This window comes from Scyliorhinus torazame, chromosome 14 (assembly GCF_047496885.1).
Source record: "Scyliorhinus torazame isolate Kashiwa2021f chromosome 14, sScyTor2.1, whole genome shotgun sequence".
NCBI lineage: Eukaryota > Metazoa > Chordata > Chondrichthyes > Carcharhiniformes > Scyliorhinidae > Scyliorhinus > Scyliorhinus torazame.
This window is the reverse complement of record NC_092720.1, coordinates 181,782,641-181,797,514: the sequence shown is the minus strand read 5'-3', so window position 1 is coordinate 181,797,514 and position 14,874 is coordinate 181,782,641. Positions and strand designations below refer to the sequence as shown.

The window sequence follows — 14,874 nt, the reverse complement described above, 5'->3', positions numbered from 1 at the left end:
GCGCCGTGATCGTATAGTGGTTAGTACTCTGCGTTGTGGCCGCAGCAACCTCGGTTCGAATCCGAGTCACGGCATCGACAATCTGTTATGTTTTCCAAAATGAACGGATAAGGAATTCTCTGTGTAAAGGACTCTTTACAACGGGTTAATAGCTGAGTGCATGCTTCTGCTCCTGTTTGATGCCCCAGAATTCAAATGGTTGTGAAGAGTAGAAACTCCTCAGCTCCCGGTTTTATATTTTAACTATTATCATCAAGCATACTCCTCCGATTCTTGTCTTTTTGGAAGTGAAAACCGTCTCACTCAATTTGCTGCATCAGCTTATTCGGTAATTCACCCAAAATGTTCAAGCGTCTCAATCAAATACCCACGGACCATTCTGTAGACGCGGACAATAATTTTCGTCTCGATAGTCTCTCGATGTAAATGAATTTCCGGACATCTGGTCATGATGCAATGAGGAGAAGTGGGCAGAATTTTGGGAAATAGAGCCAGCTGGCAGTGGAGAAAATGGAAAAGAAGGCACACCAGAAAATCAAGCACCTGTTTTGTGAATGTTGGGAAACTCTTCGAGAAACAGAATCCGGGGAGAACGAAGACCGCTGTCCGACTGATTAGCGACAGTCAAGACACATTTCCTTTGGATAGGATTATTCGATACATTAACGGATATATTAGTACCCACGTAAACTCTCCTTACTGCACATCAGAAAATACAGTTTCATTTTAGTTTAATTGCGAATATCTGGAAGCAGAAAATAAAACAATGACTCGAATGTATCAGGCTGGAGGCGCATGATAGACAGGCCTAGGGATAATGGTGTTTTTTGTACTACGTCCCTCTGTGGGATCGAATCACGCACCTTGGTGTCAGCCAACTGCAGACATCCAGATTTCAAACAGTCAGCTCACAGCCACAGAGATAATGAATATTAATTTGGACTACCATAGAGAGACATACAACCGAAAAGCAACAGTGGGACGAAAGGTGTCTAGATGTTTCTCTTTGGATCAAAGAGGATGAGACCGCCAATGAGAGGCGCTCCATAGAGCAACTGGTATGTAAGGATTCTTTACAACGGGTTAATGGCTGAGTGCATGTTTCTGCTCCTGTTTGATGCTCCAGAATTCAAACGGTTGTGAATAGGAGAATCTCCTCAGCTCCCCGTTTTATATTTGAACTATTATCATCAAACATACTCCTCCGGTTCTTGCCTTTTTGGAAGTAAAAACCGTTTCACTCAATTTGCTGCATCAGCTCCTTCGGTCATTCACACAAAATGTTCAAGTGTCAAATGAGAAGGACTGGGCCGAATTTTGGGAAATAGAGCCAGTTGGCAGTGGAGAAAAGTGAAATGAAGCGACACACGAAAATCAAGCACTATTTTGTAAATGTTGGGTAACACTTCGACAAAGAGTATCCGGGGAGAACGAAGGGCTCTGCCTGACTGATCAGCGACAGTCAAGACACATTTCCCTTGTTTAAAATGATTCGAGAAATTAACTGACATTTAGAAACTAAGAAAACTGTCCTTACTGGACTCCGGAAAATACAGTTTCATTTTAGTTTCATTGCGATTATCGGGAGGCAGAAAATACAACAATGCTCGAATGTAGAAGGATAGAGGCGCGTTATTGACAGGGCTACGGATAATGGTGTAGTCTCTGTTCTGTGACACAACGTAACGCTGGGTTGAAACACAGACTCCGTTTTCTCTCCACAGATGCTGTCAGGCCTGCTGAGATTGCCCTGAGTTTTGTTATTTTTGTTCCAGATTGGTACATCGGCAATAATTTGCGGCTCCGATGCGGACAAGATGAGACTGTTTCCATGATAATTTGGCATGTTCATTCAAGCAAAAGCAACGTTTGTCGTCTCTGTGGCGCAATCGGTTAGCGCGCTCGGCTATGAACTTGAAAATTTGGTGGTTCGATCCCACCCAGAGATTAAATATTATCCCACCCTCGGATGGTGTTTTTTATATCTCATCGCTCTGTGGGATCGAATCACCCACCATGGTGCTTTTTATATTTCATGCCACATTTGACTTGATTTCTTTCCTCCGGTTCCAATATTAAACACGCCAAATGTTGACATTCTGATTTTAAACCGTCAGTTCACATCCAAAGACATAATCAATATTAATTTGAACTACCAGAGAGAGACATTCACCCCAAAAGCAACATTGGGACAAAAGGGGTCTCGATTTTTCTCTTTGGATGAAAGAGGATGAGACGGCAAAGGAGAGGCGCTCCAAAGTGCAACTTGTATGTGGGCGGAGAAGTTCCATCGTGGAAATAGAGAGAGAGTTTGTTTGCACTGACAATATTCAGGAATGAGAAGAAAGGGATACAGGGTGAAACGGTTTCAAATAATCAGCAGGGCACGACTTGACCAATGTCTTCCGTAGAATACCCGTCAGCCGGCACGTTGATCATCAGCGATCCAGCGAAACTGTTAATCTATGGACAATCTGGCACACTTGATCATGGCCAATCCACCGAACCTTCACATCTTTGGACTGTGGGAGGAACCTTGAGCAGGCGCAGAAAGCGATGCAGACACCGGGAGAACGTCCAAATACCATATGTTGTGGACGATTATCGAAATTGTTATCTATTATATATTATAGCGGGTGCAAAGTTATTTTTAGGAGCCTGGGTTAACGTGTATAGATCCTTGTTGCAGGAACATTATTATGGAATAAACGTTAAGTCATCCAAAATGTGTATCTACTAAAGTTGTAATTAGAGAGTCAGAAAGTGTGGGCCATGATAGATTCCAAACAGGTAATGACCAAGTAAATCAGCGTCGGCCGTAACATGTGGCGCCGTGATCGTATAGTGGTTAGTACTCTGCGTTGTGGCCGCAGCAACCTCGGTTCGAATCCGAGTCACGGCATCGATAAACTGGTATGTTTTCCAACATGAACGGATGAGGAATTCTCTGTGTAAAGGACTCTTTACAACGGGTTAATAGCTGAGTGCATGCTTCTGCTCCTGTTTGATGCCCCAGAATTCAAATGGTTGTGAAGAGTAGAAACTCCTCAGCTCCCGGTTTTATATTTAAACTATTATCATCAAGCATATTCCTCCGATTCTTGTCTTTTTGGACGTGAAAACCGTCTCACTCAATTTGCTGCATCAGCTTATTCGGTAATTCACCCAAAATGTTCAAGCGTCTCAATTAAATACCCACGGACCATTCTGTAGACGCGGACAATAATTTTCGTCTCGATGTAAATGAATTTCCGGACATCTGGTCATGATGCAATGAGGAGAAGTGGGCAGAATTTTGGGAAATAGAGCCAGCTGGCAGTGGAGAAAATGGAAAGGAAGGCACACCAGAAAATCAAGCACCTGTTTTGTGAATGTTGGGAAACTCTTCGAGAAACAGAATCCGGGGAGAACGAAGACCGCTGCCCGACTGATTAGCGACAGTCAAGACACATTTCCTTTGGATAGGATTATTCGATACATTAACGGATATATTAGTACCCACGAAAACTCTCCTTACTGCACATCAGAAAATACAGTTTCATTTTAGTTTAATTGCGAATATCTGGAAGCAGAAAATAAAACAATGACTCGAATGTATCAGGCTGGAGGCGCATGATAGACAGGCCTAGGGATAATGGTGTTTTTTGTACTACGTCCCTCTGTGGGATCGAATCTCGCACCTTGGTGTCAGCCAAATGCAGACATCCAGATTTCAAACAGTCAGCTCACAGCCACAGAGATAATGAATATTAATTTGGACTACCATAGAGAGACATACAACCGAATAGCAACAGTGGGACGAAAGGCGTCTAGATGTTTCTCTTTGGATCAAAGAGGATGAGACCGCCAATGAGAAGCGCTCCATAGAGCAACTGGTATGTAAGGACTCTTTACAACGGATTAATGGCTGAGTGCATGCTTCTGCTCCTGTTTGATGCTCCAGAATTCAAACGGTTGTGAATAGGAGAATCTCCTCAGCTCCCCGTTTTATATTTGAACTATTATCATCAAACATACTCCTCCGGTTCTTGCCTTTTTGGAAGTAAAAAGCGTCTCACTCAATTTGCTGCATCAGCTCCTTCGGTCATTCACACAAAATGTTCAAGTGTCAAATGAGAAGGACTGGGCCGAATTTTGGGAAATAGAGCCAGTTGGCAGTGGAGAAAAGTGAAATGAAGCGACACACGAAACTCAAGCACTATTTTGTGAATGTTGGGTAACACTTCGACAAACAGTATCCGGGGAGAACGAAGGGCTCTGCCTGACTGATCAGCGACAGTCAAGACACATTTCCCTTGTTTAAAATGATTCGAGAAATTAACTGACATTTAGAAACTAAGAAAACTGTCCTTACTGGACTCCGGAAAATACAGTTTCATTTTAGTTTCATTGCGATTATCGGGAGGCAGAAAATACAACAATGCTCGAATGTAGAAGGATAGAGGCGCGTTATTGACAGGGCTACGGATAATGGTGTAGTCTCTGTTCTGTGACACAACGTAACGCTGGGTTGAAACACAGACTCCGTTCTCTCTCCACAGATGCTGTCAGGCCTGCTGAGATTGCCCTGAGTTTTGTTATTTTTGTTCCAGATTGGTGCATCGGCAATAATTTGCGGCTCCGATGTGGACAAGATTAGACTGTTTCCATGATAATTTGGCATGCTTGTTCAAGCAAAAGCAGCGTTTGTCGTCTCTGTGGCGCAATCGGTTAGCGCGCTCGGCTATGAACTGAAAATTTGGTGGTTCGATCCCACCCAGAGATTAAATATTATCCCACCCTCGGATGGTGTTTTTTATATCTCATCGCTCCGTGGGATCGAATCACCCACCATGGTGCTTTTTATATTTCATGCCACGTTTGACTTGATTTCTTTCCTCCGGTTCCAATATTAAACACGCCAAATGTTGACATTCTGATTTTAAACCGTTACTTCACATCCAAAGACATAATCAATATTAATTTGAACTACCAGAGAGGCATTCACCCCAAAAGCAACAGTGGGACGAAAGGGGTCTCGATTTTTCTCTTTGGATGAAAGAGGATGAGACGGCAAATGAGAGGCGCTCCAAAGTGCAACTTGTATGTGGGCGGAGAAGTTCCATCGTGGAAATAGAGAGAGAGTTTGTTTGCACTGACAATATTCAGGAATGAGAAGAAAGGGATACAGGGTGAAACGGTTTCAAATAATCAGCAGGGCACGACGTGACCAATGTCTTCCGTAGATTACCCGTCAGCCGGCACGTTGATCATCAGCAATCCAGCGAAACTGTTAATCTATGGACAATCTGGCACACTTGATCATGGCCAATCCACCGAACCTTCACATCTTTGGACTGTGGGAGGAACCTTGAGCAGGCGCAGAAAACTGATGCAGACACCGGGAGAACGTCCAAATACCATATGTTGTGGACGATTATCGAAATTGTTATCTATTATATATTATAGCGGGTGCAAAGTTATTTTTAGGAGCCTGGGTTAACGTGTATATATCCTTGTTGCAGGAACATTATTATGGAATAAACGTTGAGGCATCCAAAATGTGTATCTACTAAAGTTGTAATTAGAGAGTCAGAAAGTGTGGGCCATGATAGATTCCAAACAGGTAATGACCAAGTAAATCAGCGTCGGCCGTAACATGTGGCGCCGTGATCGTATAGTGGTTAGTACTCTGCGTTGTGGCCGCAGCAACCTCGGTTCGAATCCGAATCACGGCATCAATAAACTGGTATGTTTTCCAAAATGAACGGATGAGGAATTCTGTGTGTAACGGACTCTTTACAACGGGTTAATAGCTGAGTGCATGCTTCTGCTCCTGTTTGATGCCCCAGAATTCAAATGGTTGTGAAGAGTAGAAACTCCTCAGCTCCCGGTTTTATATTTAAACTATTATCATCAAGCATACTCCTCCGATTCTTGTCTTTTTGGAAGTGAAAACCGTCTCACTCAATTTGCTGCATCAGCTTATTCGGTAATTCACCCAAAATGTTCAAGCGTCTCAATCAAATACCCACGGACCATTCTGTAGACGCGGACAATAATTTTCGTCTCGATAGTCTCTCGATGTAAATGAATTTCCGGACATCTGGTCATGATGCAATGAGGAGAAGTGGGCAGAATTTTGGGAAATAGAGCCAGCTGGCAGTGGAGAAAATGGAAAGGAAGGCACACCAGAAAATCAAGCCCCTGTTTTGTGAATGTTGGGAAACTCTTCGAGAAACAGAATCCGGGGAGAACGAAGACCGCTGCCCGACTGATTAGCGACAGTCAAGACACATTTCCTTTGGATAGGATTATTCGATACATTAACGGATATATTAGTACCCACGAAAACTCTCCTTACTGCACATCAGAAAATACAGTTTCATTTTAGTTTAATTGCGAATATCTGGAAGCAGAAAATAAAACAATGACTCGAATGTATCAGGCTGGAGGCGCATGATAGACAGGCCTAGGGATAATGGTGTTTTTTGTACTACGTCCCTCTGTGGGATCGAATCACGCACCTTGGTGTCTGCCAAATGCAGACATCCAGATTTCAAACAGTCAGCTCACAGCCACAGAGATAATGAATATTAATTTGGACTACCATAGAGAGACATACAACCGAATAGCAACAGTGGGACGAAAGGCGTCTAGATGTTTCTCTTTGGATCAAAGAGGATGAGACCGCCAATGAGAAGCGCTCCATAGAGCAACTGGTATGTAAGGACTCTTTACAACGGGTTAATGGCTGAGTGCATGCTTCTGCTCCTGTTTGATGCTCCAGAATTCAAACGGTTGTGAATAGGAGAATCTCCTCAGCTCCCCGTTTTATATTTGAACTATTATCATCAAACATACTCCTCCGGTTCTTGCCTTTTTGGAAGTAAAAACCGTCTCACTCAATTTGCTGCATCAGCTCCTTCGGTCATTCACACAAAATGTTCAAGTGTCAAATGAGAAGGACTGGGCCGAATTTTGGGAAATAGAGCCAGTTGGCAGTGGAGAAAAGTGAAATGAAGCGACACACGAAAATCAAGCACTATTTTGTGAATGTTGGGTAACACTTCGACAAACAGTATCCGGGGAGAACGAAGGGCTCTGCCTGACTGATCAGCGACAGTCAAGACACATTTCCCTTGTTTAAAATGATTCGAGAAATTAACTGACATTTAGAAACTAAGAAAACTGTCCTTACTGGACTCCGGAAAATACAGTTTCATTTTAGTTTCATTGCGATTATCGGGAGGCAGAAAATACAACAATGCTCGAATGTAGAAGGATAGAGGCGCGTTATTGACAGGGCTACTGATAATGGTGTAGTCTCTGTTCTGTGACACAACGTAACGCTGGGTTGAAACACAGACTCCGTTCTCTCTCCACAGATGCTGTCAGGCCTGCTGAGATTGCCCTGAGTTTTGTTATTTTTGTTCCAGATTGGTGCATCGGCAATAATTTGCGGCTGCGATGTGGACAAGATGAGACTGTTTCCATGATAATTTGGCATGTTTATTCAAGCAAAAGCAGCATTTGTCGTCTCTGTGGCGCAATCGGTTAGCGCGCTCGGCTATGAACTGAAAATTTGGTGGTTCGATCCCACCCAGAGATTAAATATTATCCCACCCTCGGATGGTGTTTTTTATATCTCATCGCTCTGTGGGATCGAATCACCCACCATGGTGCTTTTTATATTTCATGCCACATTTGACTTGATTTCTTTCCTCCGGTTCCAATATTAAACACGCCAAATGTTGACATTCTGATTTTAAACCGTCAGTTCACATCCAAAGACATAATCAATATTAATTCGAAGTTCCAGAGAGAGACAATCACCCCAATAGCAACAGTGGGACGAAAGGGGCTTTGGTTTTCCACATTGGAACAAAGAGTGTGAGACGGCGACTGAGAGGCTCTCCAAAGTGCAACTGGTCTGTGTGCGGAGAAGTTCAATCGTGGAAAAAGAGAGAGTTTGTTAGCACTGACAATATTCAGGAATGAGAGGAAAGGGATACAGGGTGAAATGGTTTCAAAAAGATCAGCAAGGGACGATGCAACCAAGGTGCTCCGTAGAATACACGTATCCAGCTAAAATGGTAATCGATGGTCATAGAACATAGAACAATACAGCGCAGTACAGGCCCTTCGGCCCACGATGTTGCACCGAAACAAATGCCATCTAACCTACACTATGCCATTATCATCCATATGTTTATCAAATAAACTTTTAAATGCCCTCAATGTTGGCGAGTTCACTACTGTAGCAGGTAGGGCATTCCACGGCCTCACTACTCTTTGAGTAAAGAACCTACCTCTGACCTCTGTCCTATATCTAGTACCCCTCAGTTTAAAGCTATGTCCCCTCGTGCCAGCCATTTCCATCCACGGGAGAAGGCTCCCACTGTCCACCCTATCCAACACCCTGATCATTTTGTATGCCTCTATTAAGTCTCCTCTTAACCTTCTTCTCTCCAACGAAAACAACCTCAAGTCCATCAGCCTTTCCTCATAAGATTTTCCCTCCATACCAGGCAACATCCTGGTAAATCTCCTCTGCACCCGCTCCAAAGCCTCCACGTCCTTCCTATAATGCGGTGACCAGAACTGTACGCAATACTCCAAATGCGGCCGTACCAGAGTTCTGTACAGCTGCAACATGATGGTCAATCTGGCACACGTTAGCATGACCAATCCAACGAACCCTCACATCTTTGGACTGAGGGATTGACCTCGATCAGACGGAGAAAACCGATGCAGACACCGGGACAACGTCCAAATACCATATGTTTGCGATGAATCAAGAAATTGTTATGTATTATATATTATAGCGATTGCACTGTTTTTTCTATAAGCCTGGGGATAAAGTGTATATATCCTTGTTGCAGGAACATTATTACAGAACCAAGGTTAAGGTATCCGAATTGTGTATTTACTAAAGTTGTAATTAGAGAGTTATAAAGTGTCAGCTATGCGAGATTCCAAACAGTTGATGACCAAGTACATCAGCAGTTACAAGTTGATTTGCCGTCTCTGTGGCGCAATCGGTTATCGCGCTCGGCTGTAAACCGAAAAGTTGGTGGTTCCATCCCACCCAGAAATCAAGTATTATCCCACCCTCGGATGATGTCTTTTATATCTCATCCCTCTGTGGGATAGAAGCACCCACCATGGTGCTTTTTATATTGCATGCCACATTGACATGATTTCTTTCCTCCGGTTCCACTATTAAACACGCCAAATGTTGTCATTCTGATTTTAAACCGTCAGTTCAGATCCAAAGAGTTAATCAGTATGAATTTGATGTTCTAGAGAGAGATATTCACCCCAATAGCAACAGTGGGACGAAAGGGGCCTAGATTTTCCTCTTTGGAACATAGAGTGTGAGACGGCGAATGAGAAGCGCTCCAACGTGCAACTGGTATGTGGGCGGAGAAGTTCAATCGTGGAAATAGAGAGAGAGTTTGTTTGCACTGACAATATTCAGGAATGAGAGGAAAGGGATACAGGGTGAAATGGTTTCAAAAAAACCAATAAGGGACGATGCAACCAAGTTCCTCCGTAGAATACCCGTAACGCGGCACGTTTATCATTGCCAACCCAGCGAAACTGGTAATCGATGTTCAATCTGGCACACGTCAGCATAACCAATCCACCGAACCTTCACATATTTGGACTGTGGAAGGGACCTCAATCAGGCGGAGAAAACCGATGCAGACACCGGGACAACGTCCAAATACCGTATGTTTGAGATGAATCAAGAAATTGTTATGTATTATATATTATAGCGGTTGCATTATTATTTTTATAAGCATGGGGATAAAGTGTATATATCCTTGTTGCAGGAACGTTATTACGGAACCAAGGTTAAGGTATCCAAATTGTGTATTTACTAAAGTTGTACTTAGAGAGTCATAAACTGTGAGCTATGATAGATTCCAAACAGTTGATGATCAAACACATCAGCAGCTGCAGGTTGCGTCGGCGGTAACATAAGCGCCGTGATCGTATAGTGGTTAGTACTCTGCGTTGTGGCCGCAGCAACCGTGGTTCGAATCCGAGTCACGGCAGCGATACATTGATATGTTTTCCCAAATGAACAGATGAGGAATTCTCTGTGTAAAGGACTCTTTACAACGGGTTAATAATTGAGTGCATGCTTCTGCTCCTGTTTGATGCTCCAGAATTCAAACGGTTGTGAATAGGAGAATATCCTGAGCTCCGAGTTTTATATTTTAACGATTATCATCAAGAATACTCCACCGGTTCTTGTCTTTTTGGAAGTGAAACCCGTCTCAGTCAATTTGCTGCATCAGCTTCTTCGGTAATTCACCCAAAATATTCAAGTGTCTCAACCAAATACCCACCGACCATTCTGTAGACGAGGACAATAATCTTGGTCTCGATAGTCTCTCCATATCAATGAATTTCCGGACATCTGGTCATGGAGCAATGAGGAGAAGTGGGCAGAATTGTGGGAAATAGAGCCAGTTGGCAGTGGAGAAAATGGAAAGGAAGCGACGCACGAAAATCAAGCCCCTGTTTTGTGAATGTTGGGAAACACTTCGAGAAACAGAATCCGGGGAGAACGAAGAGCGCTGCCCGACTGATCAGCGACAGTCAATACACATTTCCTTCGGTTAGGATTCTTCGATACATTTACGGATATTTAGAACCCAAGAAAACTGTTCTTGCTGCACATCAGAAAATACAGTTTCATTTTAGTTTATCTGCGAATATCTGGAAGCAGAAAATAAATCAATGGCTCGTATGTATAAGGCTGGAGGCGCATTCTCGACAGACCTACGGATAATCGTGTTTTTTGTACCTCGTCCCTCTGTGGGATCGAATCACGCACCTTGGTGTTTTTGTAGTTCATGCTACCGTGATTTGATTTCTTTCTCCCGGCTCCAACATTAAGCACGTCAAATGCTGACATCCGGATTTTAAACAGTCAGTTCACACCCAAAGAGATAATGAATATTATTTTGAGCTACCATAGAGAGACATACATCCCAAAAGCAACAGTGGGACGAAAGATGTCTAGATTTTTCTCTTTGGATCAAAGAGGACGAGACCGCCAATGAGAGGGAGCTCCATCGTGCAACTGGTATGTGGGCGGAGAAGTTCAATCGTGGAAATATAGAGAGCGTTTGTTTGCACTGATAATATTCAGGAATGAGAGGAAAGGAATACAGGGAGAAATGATTTCAAAAAATCAGCATGAGACAAAGTGACCAAGTTCCTCAGTAGAATACCCGTAACCGGCACGTTGGGCATGGCCAATCCTGCGAAATTGCTGATCTATGGACAATCTGGCACACTTTAGCATGGCCAATCCACCGAACCTTCACATCTTTAGACAGTGTGAGGGACCTCGTGCAGGCGGAGAAAACCGATGCAGACACCGGGAGAACGTCCAAATACCATATGTTTGGGATGAATATCGAAATTGTTTTCTATTATATATTATAGCCATTGCATTGTTATTTTTATGAGCCTCCGTTAAAGTGTATCTATCCTTGTTGCAGGAACATTATTATGGAACCAAGGTTAAGTCATCCAAACTTGTGTATCTACTAAAGATGTAATTAGAGAGTAATAAACTGTGGGTCATGAAAGATTCCAAACAGTTGATGACCACGTACATCGACAGTTGGAAAAGCTCCTAGGCGGTAACGTGTTGCGCCGTGATCGTCTACTGTTTCGTATTCTGCGTTGTGGCCGCAGCAACCTCGTTTCGAATCCGAGTCACGGCAGCGATAAGTTGATGGGTTTTTCTCAAATCAACTGATGAGGAATCTCTGTGCAAAGGACTCTTTAAAACGGGTTCACAGATGAATGCATGCTTCTGCTCCTTTTTGATGCTCCGGAATTCAAACGGTTGCGAATACGATAATCTCTTAAGCTCCCGGTCTTTTATTTTAACTATTATCATCAAAACCACTCCTCAGGTTCTTGTCTGTTTGGAAGTGAAAACAGTCGCTCTCAATTTGCTGCATCAGCTTCTTTGGCCATTCACCCCAAATTTTCAAGTGCCCCAACCAAATACCCACTGAACCTTCTGTATACTCGGAGAATAATCTTGGTCTCGATAGTTCCTCCATATAAATTAATTTCCTGACATCTGGTCATGATGCAATGAGGACGAGAGGGCAGAATTGGGGGAAATAATGCCAGTTGGCAATGGACAAATCGGAAACGAAGTGACAGACGAACATCAAGCACCAGTTTTGTGAATGTTGGGAAATACTTCGAGAAACAGAATCTGGGAGAACGAAGGGGGCCGCCCGAATGATCAGCGATAGTGACGACACATTTTTTTTGGTTAGAATGATTCGAGAAAGCAACTGAAATTTAGAAACTAAGAAATCTGTCCTTACTGCACACCAGAAAATCCAGTATAATGTTAGTCTCATTGCGATTATCGGGAGGGAGAAAATACAACAATGCTCGAATGTAAAAGGATAGAGGCGCGTTATTGACAGGGCTACGGTTAATGGTGTAGTCATTGTTCAGTGGCACAAAGGCTTGAAACACAGACTCCGTTCTCTCGCCACAGATGCTGTCAGACCTGCTGAGATTGCCCTGCGTTTTGTTATTTTTGTTCCAGATTGGTGCATCGGCAATCATTTGCTGCTCCGATGTGGACAAGATGAGACTGTTTCCATGATAATTTGGCATGTTTAGTCAAGCAAAAGCAGCATTTGTCGTCTCTGTGGCGCAATCGGTTAGCGCTCTCGGCTAGGAACTGAAAAGTTGGTGGTGCGATCCCACCTAGAGATTAAGTAATATCCCACCCTCGGATAGTGTTTTCTATATCTCATCCCTCTGTGGGATCGAATCACCCACCATGTTGATTTTTATATTTCGTGCCACATTGACTAGATTTCTTTCCTCCGGCTCCAATATTAAACACGCCAAATGTTGTATTTCTGATTTTAAACCGTCAGTTGACATCCAAAGAGTTAATCAATATTAATTTGAAGTTCCAGAGAGAGAGAATCACCCCAATAGCAACAGTGGAACGAAAGAGGATTGGATTTTCCTCTTTGGAACAAAGAGTGTGAGACGGCGAATGAGAGGCGCTCCAAAGTGCAACTGGTACATGGACGGAGAAGTTCAATCGTGGAAATAGAGAGAGAGTTTGTTTGCACTGACAATATTCAGGAATGAGAGGAAAGGGACACAGGGTGAAATGGTTTCAAAAACCCAGCAAGGGACGATGCAACCAAGTTCCTCCGTAGAATACCCGTAACGCGGCACGTTGATCATGGCCATTCCAGCGAAACTGGTAATCGATGGTCAATCTAGCACACGTTAGCATGGCCAATCCACCGAACCTTCACATATTTGGACTGTGGGAGGGACCTCGATCAGGCGGAGAAAACCGATGCAGACACCGGGACAACGTCCAAATACCGTATGTTTGCGATGAATCAATAAATTGTTATGTATTATATATTATAGCGGTTGCATTGTTGTTTCTATAAGCCTGGGGATAAAGTGTATATATCCTTGTTGCAGGAACATTATTACGGAACCAAGGTTAAGGTATCCAAATTGTGTATTTACTAAAGTTGTAATTAGAGAGTCATAAAGTGTGAGCTATGATAGATTCCAAACAGTTGATGACCAAGTACATCAGCAGTTACAGACACCGGGAGAACGTCCAAATACCATATGTTTGGGACGATTCTCGAAATTGTTATCTATTATATATTATAGCGGGTGCAAAGTTATTTTTAGGAGCCTGGGTCAACGTGTATATATCCTTGTTGCAGGAACATTATTATGGAATAAACGTTAAGGCATCCAAAATGTGTATCTACTAAAGTTGTAATTAGAGAGTCAGAAAGTGTGGGCCATGATAGATTCCAAACAGGTAATGACCAAGTAAACCAGCGTCGACCGTAACATGTGGCGCCGTGATCGTATAGTGGTTAGTACTCTGCGTTGTGGCCGCAGCAACTTCGGTTCGAATCCGAGTCACGGCATCGATAAACTGGTATGTTTTCCAAAATGAACGGATGAGGAATTCTCTGTGTAAAGGACTCTTTCCAACGGGCTGATAGCTGAGTGCATGCTTCTGCTCCTGTTTGATGCCCCAGAATTCAAATGGTTGTGAAGAGTAGAAACTCCTCAGCTCCCGGTTTTATATTTGAACTATTATCATCAAGCATACTCCTCCGATTCTTGTCTTTTTGGAAGTGAAAACCGTCTCACTCAATTTGCTGCATCAGCTTATTCGGTAATTCACCCAAAATGTTCAAGCGTCTCAATCAAATACCCACGGACCATTCTGTAGACGCGGACAATAATTTTCGTCTCGATAGTCTCTCGATGTAAATGAATTTCCGGACATCTGGTCATGATGCAATGAGGAGAAGTGGGCAGAATTTTGGGAAATAGAGCCAGCTGGCAGTGGAGAAAATGGAAAGGAAGGCACACCAGAAAATCAAGCACCTGTTTTGTGAATGTTGGGAAACTCTTCGAGAAACAGAATCCGGGGAGAACGAAGACCGCTGCCCGACTGATTAGCGACAGTCAAGACACATTTCCTTTGGATAGGATTATTCGATACATTAACGGATATATTAGTACCCACGAAAACTCTCCTTACTGCACATCAGAAAATACAGTTTCATTTTAGTTTAATTGCGAATATCTGGAAGCAGAAAATAAAACAATGACTCGAATGTATCAGGCTGGAGGCGCATGATAGACAGGCCTAGGGATAATGGTGTTTTTTGTACTACGTCCCTCTGTGGGATCGAATCACGCACCTTGGTGTCTGCCAAATGCAGACATCCAGATTTCAAACAGTCAGCTCACAGCCACAGAGATAATGAATATTAATTTGGACTACCATAGAGAGACATACAACCGAATAGCAAC

At 43.2% G+C, this 14,874-nt stretch overlaps 4 non-coding genes across 4 annotated transcripts; all 4 read left to right on the top strand.

Moving 5' to 3' along the window:
- Window positions 1-2: 2 nt before the first annotated feature.
- Window positions 3-74, top strand: trnah-gug (transfer RNA histidin (anticodon GUG)). The gene has a single exon. It is a non-coding gene; the product is annotated as a tRNA-His (tRNA).
- Window positions 75-2,830: 2,756 nt separating this feature from the next.
- trnah-gug (transfer RNA histidin (anticodon GUG)) lies at window positions 2,831-2,902 on the top strand. Its single transcript has one exon. It is a non-coding gene; the product is annotated as a tRNA-His (tRNA).
- Window positions 2,903-4,691: 1,789 nt separating this feature from the next.
- Window positions 4,692-4,765, top strand: trnah-aug (transfer RNA histidin (anticodon AUG)). Its single transcript has one exon. It is a non-coding gene; the product is annotated as a tRNA-His (tRNA).
- Window positions 4,766-7,517: 2,752 nt separating this feature from the next.
- On the top strand, window positions 7,518-7,591 carry trnah-aug (transfer RNA histidin (anticodon AUG)). The gene has a single exon. It is a non-coding gene; the product is annotated as a tRNA-His (tRNA).
- Window positions 7,592-14,874: the final 7,283 nt, after the last annotated feature.